This window comes from Stomoxys calcitrans, chromosome 1, assembly GCF_963082655.1.
Source record: "Stomoxys calcitrans chromosome 1, idStoCalc2.1, whole genome shotgun sequence".
Classification (NCBI taxonomy): domain Eukaryota; kingdom Metazoa; phylum Arthropoda; class Insecta; order Diptera; family Muscidae; genus Stomoxys; species Stomoxys calcitrans.
The window spans coordinates 196,474,752-196,488,708 of record NC_081552.1 but is presented as its reverse complement, the minus strand read 5'-3'; the positions used below and the strand labels follow the sequence as shown (position 1 = coordinate 196,488,708).

Below are 13,957 nucleotides of genomic sequence, written 5' to 3'. Positions count from 1 at the left end.
CAGATTTAGATATAGCTCCCATATATATCTATCATCCGATATGGATTTTGGTCTGATCTTAAGAAAATTTTGCTAGGTATAAAATTTTGCTAGGCCATATACGCTTTTAAGACTGCAATAGCCACAATCCTAGATCCTATCCTAAGAAAATCTTCCAAGGTTGCTTTTGATATTTCAATAGATATTCAAAATTAAGAAATCGGTTCCATGTATTAGAAATAATACGTAGACATGGTGGTGTAGGGTTTTTTATAGTCGGCTCCGCCCGACTTTTGCCTTTACTTACTGGTTTAAATATTAACTATGTTTCTCCCTTACTTTATTTTCAGGTATGTAACTCAATAACCATTGCGAAAGTAGGAACTGTATCAAGTTTAGGTAAGTTTTTGGTCTTAGACATTTCTGTCATATGAGATAAAACTCGACTGTGCTTGGTCTAAAGATGTGGCCTTTACTTTACTTTAATTGGCTATGACAGAACATTTGTCCCATAAGCCGAACGCAGACTAGCGTTCCAAGCTCCTTGATCTTCTGTGCTTATTCTATAATCTCTGACACCAAGTTTCGAGTTTTTGGTCGTCCCGGTTTGCGTAAATCATCGGGATTGTCTTTAAAATACTACTTTTCTGCAGCTTCTTCATCCATTCTGACAATATGACCTAGCCAACACAACGGTTGTATTTTGATACGTGTAACAATGCTATCGTCTTCATACAGCTCGTTATTCAACCGACACCTATATCCTCCATTAACGTAAACTGCTCCATATATTTTACGAAGAATCTCTCTCTCAAACACTCCAAGCACTGCCTTGTCTGCAGCCATGCACCAGAACCATATAACAACAAGGATAGTATCAGCGTATTATATAGTGTAATCTTCGTCTGTCGAGAGGTGCTTACCAATCCAAAGTAGCATCTGTTTGCCAGTATTATTCTTCAAAAACTGGTGTCATTTGTTTCCTTTACTGCAGTGCCGAGGTGGATAAAGTGGCTGACTATCTCTAAGTCGTGGTTCCCAACATTCTGCATTTACTTTGTGTGCTCGGTTGTACATGGCGTTTGGGAGTTGATACAACCCACTTCGTCTCATCTCCATTTACTGCCACCCCTTTTTAACTGACTCTCTTTAGATTCTTTCAAAAGCTACAGTTGCTACTTCCGGTGACCGACCTACGATATCGATGTCTTCGACATATGCGAGTAGCATGTGTTCTCTTGTGAGTAGTGTGTGAATAGATAATTCACATCTGCATCTCGCATAATCTTCTCCAGCAGGATACTAAAGAGATCACATGCTAGGCTGTCTCCTTGTCTGAAACCTCGTTTGGTATTAAATGTTTCGGAAGATTCTTTCCTATTCTTACTGAGGAACGTGTATCAGCAAGTGTCGCCCTGCAGAGCCTCACTAATTTTGCAGGGATACCAAACTCAGACATGGCTTGAAATACCTTTGAATGTATGGGGCTATCGAAAGCGGCTTTGTAGTCAACAAAGAGATGGTAGGTGTTGATTTCTCCTTCTTGGGTCTTTTCCAGGATATGGCGCAGTGTGAATATCTGGTCCAGGATGGATTTACCAGGACTAAAGCCGCATTGATAAGACCCAATTACCACATTGACTTCAGGCTTTAATCTTTCACACAGTACACTCGACAGTATCTTCTATGCGATGGGTGAAGGGAGAAGACTAATTCCTTTGTAGTTAACACATTCCGTCTTATCTCCTTTCTTGTGTTTGGGACATAGTATGCTGAGGTTCCAATCATTGGGTATGCGTTCTTCTAGCCAGGGTCTTTAAGAATTTTTATAGCCACCACCATAAGATAGGGGGTATACTAAACTAGTCACTCCTTTAGTAACAGCTCGAAATATTGATTTGCGATCTGTGGCCACCATAGCGCAGAGGTTAACATGTCCGTCTATGGCGCCGAATGCCTGGGTTCAAACCCCGGCGTCAACATCAGGAAAATGTTCAGCGGTGGTTATCCCCTTAATAATGCTGGCAACATTTTTAAGGTACTTTGCCATGTAAGAATTTCTCCCCAAAGAGGTGCCGCAAAGCGTCCGTTCGGACTCGGCTATAAAAAGGAGGCCCCTTAACATTGAGCTTAAAATTTAATCGGACAGCACTCATTGATATGTGAGAAGTTCGCCCCCTATTCCTTAGTGGAAGGTTCAAACACGTAAAGCAAGCCGCTTGAAATTTTGCAAAGATGCTTCTTATTGATGTAGGTCGTTGGGGATTGCAAAAGGTCCATATCGGTTCGAATTTCTTTTAAAACGATCTCCCGATTTGCCTTCTTGAGTCCTAACAAGCAACAATTTTCATCCGATTTGGATGAAACGTAGTGTTCTGTTATGACTCCCAATAATCGTATCAAGTATGGACCGAATCGGTCTATAACCTGACATCGCTTCCATATAAACCGATCTTCTCATTTGACTTCTTGAGCCCCTAGAAGCCGCAATTATTGTGCGATTGAGCAGAAATTTTGCATGTAGTGTTCTGTTACGACTTCCAACAATCCATAAACTGATATAGCTCCCATATTAACCAATCACCTGATTTGACCTTTTGAGCCCGGAGAATTCCCAATTATTGTTCGATTGAGCTGAGATTTTGCATTTAGTGTTCCGTTACGACTTCCAACAATTGTGCCAAGTACGGTCCAAATCGGTTCATAACCTGATATAGCTCCCATATAAACCGGTCTCCCGATTTGATTTCTTGAGCCCTTAGAAGCCGCTATTGTTCTCCGATTGAGCTGCAATTGTCCGAATCGGTCTGACATAGCTTCCATATAAACCGATCTTCCGATTTGATATCTTGAGCCGCTGGAACCAGCAATTGTTGTCCGTTACAACTTCCAACAATCGTACCAAGTACGGTCCAAATCGGTTTATAACCTGATATAGCTTCCAGATAACCTGATATAACTCCCATATAAACCGATCTCCCGATTTGACTTCTTGAGCCCCTTGAAGCCGCAATTGTTGTCCGATTAAGCTGAAATTTTGCAAGTGGGCTAGGACTTCCAACAATCGTGCCAAGTACGGTCCAAATCGGTCTATAACCTGATATAGCTTCCAGATAACCTGATATAACTCCCATATACACCGATCTCCCGACATGACTTCTTGAGCCCCTAGAAGCCGCTATTGTTCTCCGATTGAGCTGAAATTTTGCTTGTAAATTTCTGTTACGACTTCCAGCAATCGTGCCGAGTAGGGTTGAAATCCGTTCATAACCTGATACAGCTCCCATATACACCGATCTCCCGACATGACTTCTTGAGCCCCTAGAAGCCGCTATTGTTCTTCGATTGAGCTGAAATTTTCATTGTAGTGTTCTGGTACGACTTCCAACAATCGTGCCAAGTATGGTCGAAATCGGTGTATAACCTGATATAGCTCCCATATACATCGATCTCCCGACATGACTTCTTGAGCCTCTAGAAGCCGCTATTGTTCTCCGATTGAGCTGCAATTTTGCATGTGGTATTCTGTTAGAACTTCCAACGATCGTGCAAAATCGGCTCATTACCTGATATAGCTCCAATCGTGCCAAATCGGCCCATAACCTGATATAGCTCCAATATACACCGATCTCCCGATTTGACTTCTTGAGCCTCTAGAAGCTGCAATTGTTGTCCGATTGAGATGAAATTTTCATTGTAGTGTTCTGTTACGACTTTCAACAATCGTGTCGAGTATGGTCCAAATTGGTTTATAACCTGATATAGCTTCCATATAAACCGATCTCCGGATTTGACTTCTTGGGCATCAAGAAGCCGCAGTTATTGTCTGATTGAGCTGAAATTTCGCATGCGGTGTGCTGTTATGACTTTCGACAATCGTGCCAGGTATGGTCTGAATCGGTTCATAACCTGATATAGCTGTCATATAAACCAATCTCCCGATTTAACTTCTTGAGCCCCTAAAAGCCGCATTTGTTATCCGATTGAGCTAAAATTTCGCATGCGGTGTTCTGTTACGATTTCCTTTGTTACGACTTCCTACAATCGTGTCAGGTATTGTCTAAATCGGTTTATAATAAAAATTTTGAACCGATATGGTAGAAATTTTTAGCAAAATCTGTGGTGGTGGCTCAACTTAACACTTTTTTACTTGTTCTCTGTTATGTATCCTAACACTAAGTGCTGCCAAATAGTAAAACTCTAGCAAACAGCTATGCCCATATCAGTCAATAAAGAATGAAAAACAAAAAATTCTTGACAATTATCGAAAAAGCGCAGAACTGAGTGAATGTGCCAATTTTTTTTGTTATAATTTTTTGGGGGCATTTCTCATTTGGTTTTATTTTCGATATTTTTTAGCAAGACTAGACCACTCGAAGAACCTTAAGCTAAAAAGAATTTATTGATTTTGTTTTGTTTTTGATTTTTAATATTCAAAATAAATGCATATAGTGAAACATCCACTCAGTTTTGCTTCCCACTGTATATTTGCTTGGATGCCTCTGTGAAGGTGCAGTAAATATTGCACATATGTATTGTATATGTATGCATGTTTGTACATTGTACACATATGTATTTATTTAATTTCTACATAGAACGCATTCTAGACATATCGGTTGATATGCCTCCCGGCTTGCCGCATGCAATGGATGACACTTCATTGTTGTTGTTGTATGGTCGAGACAGACAGACTGACTGGTGGCAAGCAGCTGACATCGTTTGTCTGTTTGCCTCTTCTCTCGTCTGCTATGGCCCTACGTCTGTTTCACCTACATCACCCCGTTTTGCATAAGCCTTAAAAAATGGACAGACAGACAGACTGACAGGCAGGCAGGCAGACCGACAGAGAGACTTTTAACTCGAAGAAGTGTTTCTTTGTCTTTACGGGGGAATATTATTTTTAGGTCTGTTGTGCTCTGAGATGTCGTTCACGCTGCTGCCTTTGAATAACGACGATGTTAGTGTTGATGAGGTGGTATATCAAAAATAACGATTTGCTCTCTTCATTTTATTTTAGTTGTGTTTTTATTTTCGTTTTTAAACAATTTTAAGAATAGGTTATATATGTACATAGGTGCTACACTTGGGCACACAATTGTTTCTCAGTCTTACACCATTTTGGATGTGAACTATGCGGAGTACTATGTAAAATACAATACTTTTACTTTTTTTGACGTTTCGCAAAATACTTGGGTGTTTTGTTGGACAGGAAACTTAACTTCAAATTTAACATTTTGGAAAGGGCAGAAAGGCAACTCTTTCCCTATACGCCTGCAAGAAAGCCATTGGCAAAAGTAAGGTGTTTAGACCGCGTGCTTTGGATATATGCTGCAGTTGTCAAACCTATAATGCTATATGGTGTTGTGGTCTGGTGGACGGCGCTTCGAAAGTCCACCTACTACTCAATACTCAACCGCATCCAAAGGATGGCTTGTTTGTGCATCACAGCCGCACTGAGGACGACGCCATCTGATGCACTGAATTAAATGCTACATCTAATGCCTCTGGACATTGTGGCTAGACAAATTGCTGCCACTACTGCCGTGAGGCCAAGGAAGCTTTCTCTTTGGTCGTGTGGCGGCTACGGACACTGTGTTATCCTTGATACAATGTCCGATGTTCCAGGCAGTGTGGATAACACCCTACCTGTGCCGCTTTTTGTTAAAAAGTTCTCTACCACTATTCCTGATAGGACCGGTTGGAACTACGATATTCCTGATAACAGAAGTTACATAGACGGACGGGTCCAAACTAAACGACCAGGTGGGCTTTGGGGTGTACTCTAAAGATCTAGAACTGGTCATATCGAAAAGGTTACCCGACCACTGCAGTGTGTATCAAGCGGAGATCCTTGCAATTAAAGAATTGGTGGAATTGAAGAATTGGTCATTACAACGATTGACATAAATATCTTCTCAGACAGCCATTAAATTCCTGGAGAACGTATTTCTGAACACAAAAACGCCCTCGACTGTCGCAGATCTCTCAACGAGATGGCTGAACAGTTCAATAATCAACTGTTCTGGGTACCGGGCCACAGAGATATCTCAGGGAATTGTAAAGCGGACGAGCTTGCGAGACTAGGAACTACCCTACACATTCGAGGGACACTGGAATCTGTGGGTATTCCTCTAGCGACATGTAAGCTAAGTTTTCAGGATCAGGCCCGAAGGACAACGAATGATAGATGGTCACAAAGAGAGGGCTTTGAGCATTCCAAAACTATGTGGCCTAATCTAGGTGCCATCGTAGCGAAGCGTCATAGGCACGTTCGCCTATGCCGCTGAACGCCTGGGTTCGAATCCTGGCGAGACCATTGGAGAAAAGTTTTCAACGGTGGTTTTCCCCCTCCTAATGCTGGCAACATTTGTGAGGTACTTTACCATGTAAAACTTCTCTCCAAAGAGATGTCGCATTGCGGCATGCCGTTCAGACTTGGCTAAAAAAGGAGGCCCCCTATCATTGAGCTTAAAACTTGAATCGGACTGCATTCATTGATATGTGAGAAGTTTGCCCCTGTTCCTTAGTGGATGTAGTTCATGGGCAAAATTTGCATTTACAATCTAGACTTGAAGAGGTCTACTGCTTTGCTGTCATTGGCTAGAACAGACGTCTCAATCAAAGTGTGCGTCATGAAAGGTCACTGTCTAATCGGAAAACATGCTGACAGAGTGAAGGTTTCCAGCAACGACTTTTGCAGAAGCTGTGAGGACATCGAAGAAGAAGAGACTATAGAACACCTTCTGTGTGTGTGTCCCGCGGGCAATGATAAAGGTAATGCTCCAACGTCTTATAATCTTCCCCGCATGCCCTAGACATGCCATCCCTTGCCGCACCAATTTTACATAAGTGTGGTCGTAGTCCTATGTGTCCCATCATGACCAATAGCTATGCTGATCTCCTTATTACTTCCTTTCAATAATAGCCTCGTGTTCTCACGATCTGGATCCCCCGAAAGGATTTCCGCCATCCTACCGACCGTTTCGCTGTTCCACAATTCTGCATGCGCATTCGTCGCCCACGTCCTTAATTCGGGCTGCGTCGACCCGAAAGGCTTCGAGTTAACCAAGTTTATTGACGGCAGTCCTCTGGCCTGTGACGCCGAATGCCTGGGTTCAAATCCCGTCGTTCAAATCATAAAATTTTTAGCCGCTTACTTATGCTGACTACATTTGTGAGGTATCCTGCCATGTTAGAACTTCCCTACCAAGTGGTGTCGCTACGTGGCGCGCCGTTCGGTCTCGGCATAAAAACGTAGGCGCCTTATCCTTTGGCCTTCACCGCCAAATCATCTGCCCTTTCATTTCCCCTCACTTCTCTATGTTCGCCTATGACGCCGAATGCCTGGGTTCAAATCCCGTCGTTCAAATCATAAAATTTTTAGCCGAGGTTATCGCCTTACTTATGCTGGCTACATTTGTGAGGTATCCTGCCATGTTAGAACTTCTCTACCAAGTGGTGTTGCTACGCAGCGTGCCGTTCGGTCTCGGCATAAAAACGTAGGCGCCTTATCCTTTGGCCTTCACCGCCAAATCATCTGCCCTTTCATTTCCCCTCACTTCTCTATGTTCGCCTATGACGCCGAATGCCTGGGTTCAAATCCCGTCGTTCAAATCATAAAATTTTTAGCCGAGGTTATCCCCTTACTTATGCTGGCTACATTTGTGAGGTATCCTGCCATGTTAGAACTTCTCTACCAAGTGGTGTTGCTACGCGGCGCGCCGTTCGGTCTCGGCATAAAAACGTAGGCGCCTTATCCTTTGGCCTTCACCGCCAAATCATCTGCCCTTTCATTTCCCCTCACTTCTCTATGTTCGCCTATGACGCCGAATGCCTGGGTTCAAATCCCGTCGTTCAAATCATAAAATTTTTAGCCGAGGTTATGCCCTTACTTATGCTGGCTACATTTGTGAGGTATCCTGCCATGTTAGAACTTCTCTACCAAGTGGTGTTGCTACGCAGCGCGCCGTTCGGTCTCGGCATAAAAACGTAGGCGCCTTATCCTTTGGCCTTCACCGCCAAATCATCTGCCCTTTCATTTCTCCTCACTTCTCTATGTTCGCCTATGACGCCGAATGCCTGGGTTCAAATCCCGTCGTTCAAATCATAAAATTTTTAGCCGAGGTTATGCCCTTACTTATGCTGGCTACATTTGTGAGGTATTCTGCCATGTTAGAACTTCTCTACCAAGTGGTGTCGTTACGCGGCGCGCCGTTCAGTCTCGGCATAAAAATGTAGGCACCTTATCATTGAGCTTCAATATTAATCGGACTGCACTCATTGATATGAGAGAAGTGTCCCCTGTTTCTAAATGTTCATGGGAAATTTAGTAGTTACGTCGCTATCGCCCGGCTCCCAAACGATGCTGATCGTCCATCCTCAGAGAATGCGTTACTCTCCTTCTTACACCCCTAGACTGTTCGTGACCTTACCGTTGGTATTGTTTATTGCTTTAGAGACTTAACTCCTAAATTCGTACATTTTAGTTTTCGCCCAACAATATGCAATGCTCTCACATACATTAAGTTTCTATTAAAAATTGCATATTGCATTGAAATGCATTGGCCAAATAACCATTTGTGGTTTTCATTAGCAATATTTTCAGAAATTTCTCTGCAGGCTAAAAAAATACGCCATCATAATAGCATTTGCCAAAAATGTATGCCGAATATATTTTGTGGTCTCTTAGCCTGAAGGTATGCAAAAACTTTTAATGATAAATGCCCTGGAAATGTATATGCCAAATGGCAAGGACGCATTTGCAAATTCAGGGATCTGTATCCAGTCATCTGCTCATCTCAATTATAGGAGAATATTACATTTCGCAATCAGCTTGGAGAGCAAAAATTCATATTCAAAAATTTTCATTCGTATTGTGCTTAACCATTGTTCAAGACCATCTCATTAGGAAAAAAAAACCGAAACCACATATATTTGGTTTTAGTATCTTTAATTGGGTTTGGACTAAAGGGAAAAACGAGGGTGAACATCTTTACGGATAGTAAATAGGCCATAAGGGCAATTACAACCAGGACGGTAAGATCACAAACAGCCTTGGAATGTCGGAAGAGATTAACGGCTTCTCTGAGGATGGCACGATCCGCATAGTTTGGCTACCAGGCCATAGCGGAGTAACTAGGAATGAAAAAGCAGACGATTTGGCAGTGAAGGCTGAAGAACTGCCGTCAATAAATTTGGTTAACCCGAAGCCTTTCGGGTCGACGCAGTCCGAGTTAAGCGCGTGGGCGACGAATGCGCATGTAACGGTCGAAAGGACGGCAAAAATTCTATGGGGAGAGATCCAAATCGTGAGATAACGAGGCTATTGCTGAAAGTAAGCATGCAGGAGGTTAGTGAAGATTTCGGTATTATAACGGGACACATAGTACTACGAGCTTTTTTAAAAAATTTTCTTTAGAAAAATTTTATCAACAATTTTCTATAGAAAAATTTTGTCAACAATCTTCTATATAAAAATTTTGTCAACAATTTTCTATAGAAAAATTTTGTCAACAATTTTCTATAGAAAAATTTTGTCAACAATTTTCTATAGAAAAAATTTGTCAACAATTTTCTATAGAAAAATTTTGTCAACAATTTTCTATAGAAAAATTTTGTCAACAAATTTCTATAGAAAAATTTTTCAACAATTTTCTATAGAAAAATTTTGTCAACAATTTCCTATAGAAAAATTTTATCTATGGAAAAATTTTAACAAAACTTTTCTATAGAAAAATTTTATCAAAAATTTTCTATAAAAAAATTTTATCAAAAATTATCTATAGAAAAGTTTTATCAAAAATTTTCTATAGAAAAATTTTATCAAAAAATATAAAAAATTTCTACAAAACAATTTTATCAAAAATTTTCTATAGAAAAATTTTATCAAAAATTTTCTATAGAAAAAATTTATCAAAAATTTTCTATAGAAAAATTTTATCAAAAATTTTCTATAGAAAAATTTTATCAAAAATTTTCTATTGTAAAATTTTATCAAAAAAATTAAAAAAATTTCTACAAAACAATTTTATCAAAAATTTTCTATAGAAAAATTTTATCAAAAATTTTCCATAGAAAAATTTTATCAAAAATTTTCTATAGAAAAATTTTATCAAAAATTTTCTATAGAAAAAATTTTTTTAGAATTCTTTAAAATTTTTCTAAAAAAAATTTTATCAAAAATTTTCTATAGAAAAATTTTGTCAACAATTTTCTGTAGAAAAATTTTATCAAAAATTTTCTATAGAAAAATTTTATCAAAATTTTTCTATACAAAAAATTTATCAAAAATTTTCTAAGGGAAAAGTTTTATCAAAAATTTTCTAAGTGAAAAGTTTTAACAAAAATTTTCTAAAGAAAAATTTACTAAAAATTCTCTTTAGAAAAACTTAATCAAAAATTTTCTATAGAAAAATTTTATAAAAAATTTTCTATAGAAAAATTTTATAAAAAATTTTCTATAGAAAAATTTTATAAAAAATTTTCCATAGAAAAATTTTATAAAAAAATTTTCTATAGAATAATTTTATCAAAAATTTTCTATAGTAAAATTTTATAAAAAATTTTCTGTAGAAACATTTTATAAAAAATTTTCTCTAATGAAACTTATAACGGAACAGTATTACCAATGAAATGACAACATTTAAATACCTCCCATCTTTTGTTAATGGACATAGAAATCATAATCTATTGTGTCTGTATATGTATTTAATTTCTTTGTGTTAAGCCCTTAGTGTTTATGTCAGCTTGCCTGCTTTTGTGCCAAGATTTTCCAGGACATTATCGGCATAGCCAAACAATTACCACACTCTAGTCTTGTGCAATGGGCGACAACTATTATAGTGGCAATTAGCTGAACCATTTCAATACAACAAATTACTGCAATTATTTAGTCGTTTTGCCAAGCCTAAAAGTTTGCAACACGTTTGTAATGCTCTTGTTGTTGTTTTCTTTAATTCACATTGTTTTGTAAAAATGGTGTCAGTCTTGCTGGCCTAAGAGTAGACAAGAAATCATTAAAGTGAATTGCGCCTAAAAGTATGCCAAGTAGATAAATACAGACGTTTGTTGTTTTCGCTTAGATTAGGACCAGGAGGAGGAGCAGCAGCAGGTGGAAAAGAATAATAACACCAATGCTCCCATATGGATGTGTGGATATGCATGTCAAGGTGCTACATAATGACAAAAAAAAACACTACCATAATACAATGCCACCCACCCTTTGGCCATTTGCTTAGAATTATGGTAGAAATGTGGGAGACATGTTTCTTCGATCCACTGTACTTTTATTCATAGCCAATAGCACTGTACACATTTCGTATTTGTTTTTTGTTTTTTTGTTTCTTCTCTACATATAAATCTACAAAATTTTAAAATGTCAAACCCAGAGCAATAAAAACAAATCACACACAAGCACAAACGAGAGCAGCAGCACATACAACGGAGCAAATATTAAAAGAAAATAAAACAGAGAAATTAAAAATTCTCATTACGGAAAAGCAAAAGGCAAACAACAAGAAATCTCTATAATTTGTTTTGTTAAGAAACGCTACGTTGGAGACGGTTGTATACATATTTGCCGCGCATTTCAAGCAAAAAGAGTTGGGAAATCTTAACCCTCATACGTCCCTCAACAACAACAACAACAACAAAGGAAAAACAAAAATCATAGCCCATGACATTAGCTTTGTTGAATATTTGGAGAAAAAACGTGTCTGACATAAAAAACTAAATTCAAGTCAGATAGAATTTGTTGAAAGGAAAATGGCCTAAAAGGAGAGATATTTGGTTAAAAACAAAAACGCTTACAATTTGTAATTCCGGTAAGTTTTTCTGTCCTATTTTCTGTGGCAACTGAATGCGGTCCATTAAGTTGAAGCAACTATTTTTAGATTTCGTATTTGTCCATAGCCGCACATTTTGGGGCATTTTTGTCACATCCACAAATTAATGAATTTATGAATCTTTTGGCAATTTTTGTTTTTGTTGTTAGCGCAATTACCCGTGCTAATCTTAAAATGTTAACTAACCCGGCCATAAATCTCCCAAATGTAAGACCTTGAATATTTCAAAAATTTTCCTACGCAAAGAATGCGGCAGTGAAATCTCTTTTAAATCTCTTAAGAATCGAGTCGGGATTATTTTACTCATAAATATGATTTTGTTTCAAAATGTGTTCATCTGCTTAAGAATACCTGGACTTTTGAGGGAATATATAAAAGCAGCGACAAAAGGTAGTTAGTTGCTTGACAAAATGAAAGTAACCGATGGTATGGACAAATTGGTTAAATACATTTTCATACATTTGTTCACCACAAAAACAATGGTATACACATCACATTCAGATTCTGCTTGCAACATCTCAAAACTTTGGGCAAAAATGCAGTTTATGGGGAAAATGACAGAAAAATCCAATTATCTGCTCACCCCAGGAATACGAATATGCAGACCATTTTTGGGGCTCGGGCTGAATATAGGCAATATGGTACTTATTTAATTAAAGGAAACTTTGCGTAGAATACGAATATGACGAAAAAAGTCATAAAAGTCAATCCCGAGGCCGAAGGGCCTTGAAAATTTTGAATCCATTTTGACGTTACCCAAGTATTACCGCGTGGAGGTAAACATTTTTTTTTAAATAGCGCCGGAGGCGAAAAATGTTTTCAAAACAAGCAAAAATGTGCTAAGTTTAGCCGGGCCGAATCTTGGGAACCCAGCCCCATGGATTCTGTAAAAAATTTATACAAATCAAATTTAGTTGAAGGGCATTATTTTATTCTACATGCCATGCTTCTCAATCAAACCAGCAAAAATCCGATTTGTACCATTTTCGGCACAGTTGTTGGAAGTCATAACGAAACACGTCATGCCGAATTTCAGCCAAATCGAATAAGAACCGCGCCCTCTAGTGGCTCAAGAAATAATGATTCAGGATCGGTTTATATGACAAAAGATAGGTTTATAAGGGAGCTATATCAGGTTCTTGACCGATTGAACCGTACTTGACCCAGTTGTTTGAAGTCATAACTGAACACTATGTGCAAAATTCTAGCCAAATCGGATGAAATTTGTGGCTTTCAGGAGCTCAAAAGTCAAATCGGGAGATCGGTATAAATGGGAGCTATATCAGATCATAAACCGATTTGGACCGTACATGAGGCAGTTGTTGGAAGTGAAAATAGAACACTATATGTAAATTTTCAGCCAAATCGGACGAAAATTTCAACTTCCAGGGGCTCAAGAAGTCAAATCGGAAAATCGATTTATATGGGAGCTGTATCAGGTTTTTGATCGATTTAACCCGTACTTGGCACATTTGTTGGAAGTCATAACAGAATACTACATCCAAAATTTCAGCCAATTAGAACGAAAATAACGGCTTTCAGGGGCTCAAGAAGTCAAATCGTGAAATCGGTATAAATGGGACCCATATAAGGTTATAGACCTATTTAGACCGAACATGGCAGAGTTGTTGGATGTCATAACAGAACACTATGTGCAAAATTTCAGTTAAATCGGACAAAAATTGCGGCTTCCATGGGCTCAAGAAAGTCAAATCGGGAGATCGGTTTATATGGGAGCTATATCTAAATCTGAACCGATGTGGCCCATGCGCAACCCCATACTACCTACATCAATATAAAGTGCAAATTTTCTAGTGGTTAGCTGTACGCGTTCGACCGCTATCGTGATTTCGACAGACGGACGGATATGGGTAGTTCGAATGAGAATTCCGAGACGATCAAAATCATATATTTTTTATGGAGTTTTAGATCAATATTTCGATGCGATTCAAACGGAATGAATGAAGGCCACCGTATCGCAGAGGTTAGCATGTCCGCCTATGACGCACACCGTCTGTGTTCCAATCTTGGCAAGACCATCGGAAAGTTTTTCAGCTGTGGTTTTCCCCTCCTAATGCTGGCAACATTTGTGAGTACTATGCCATGTAAAACTTCTCTTCAAAGAGGTATCGCAC

General features: G+C 38.8%; 1 protein-coding gene across 11 annotated transcripts in view; it reads left to right on the top strand.

Moving 5' to 3' along the window:
- LOC106094288 (protein boule) overlaps positions 1–13,957 on the top strand; it is a 381,392-nt gene that overhangs the window by 233,743 nt on the left and 133,692 nt on the right. Inside the window, exon 1 of one of the 11 annotated variants that reach the window (XM_059370941.1) lies at positions 11,425–11,801. The exons of the other annotated variants lie outside the window; for them this stretch is intronic. The gene's annotated coding sequence lies outside the window, so the exon portion shown is untranslated. Of the gene's footprint in view, positions 1–11,424; positions 11,802–13,957 lie in introns of those variants that run through there. 11 annotated transcript variants of the gene reach the window in all.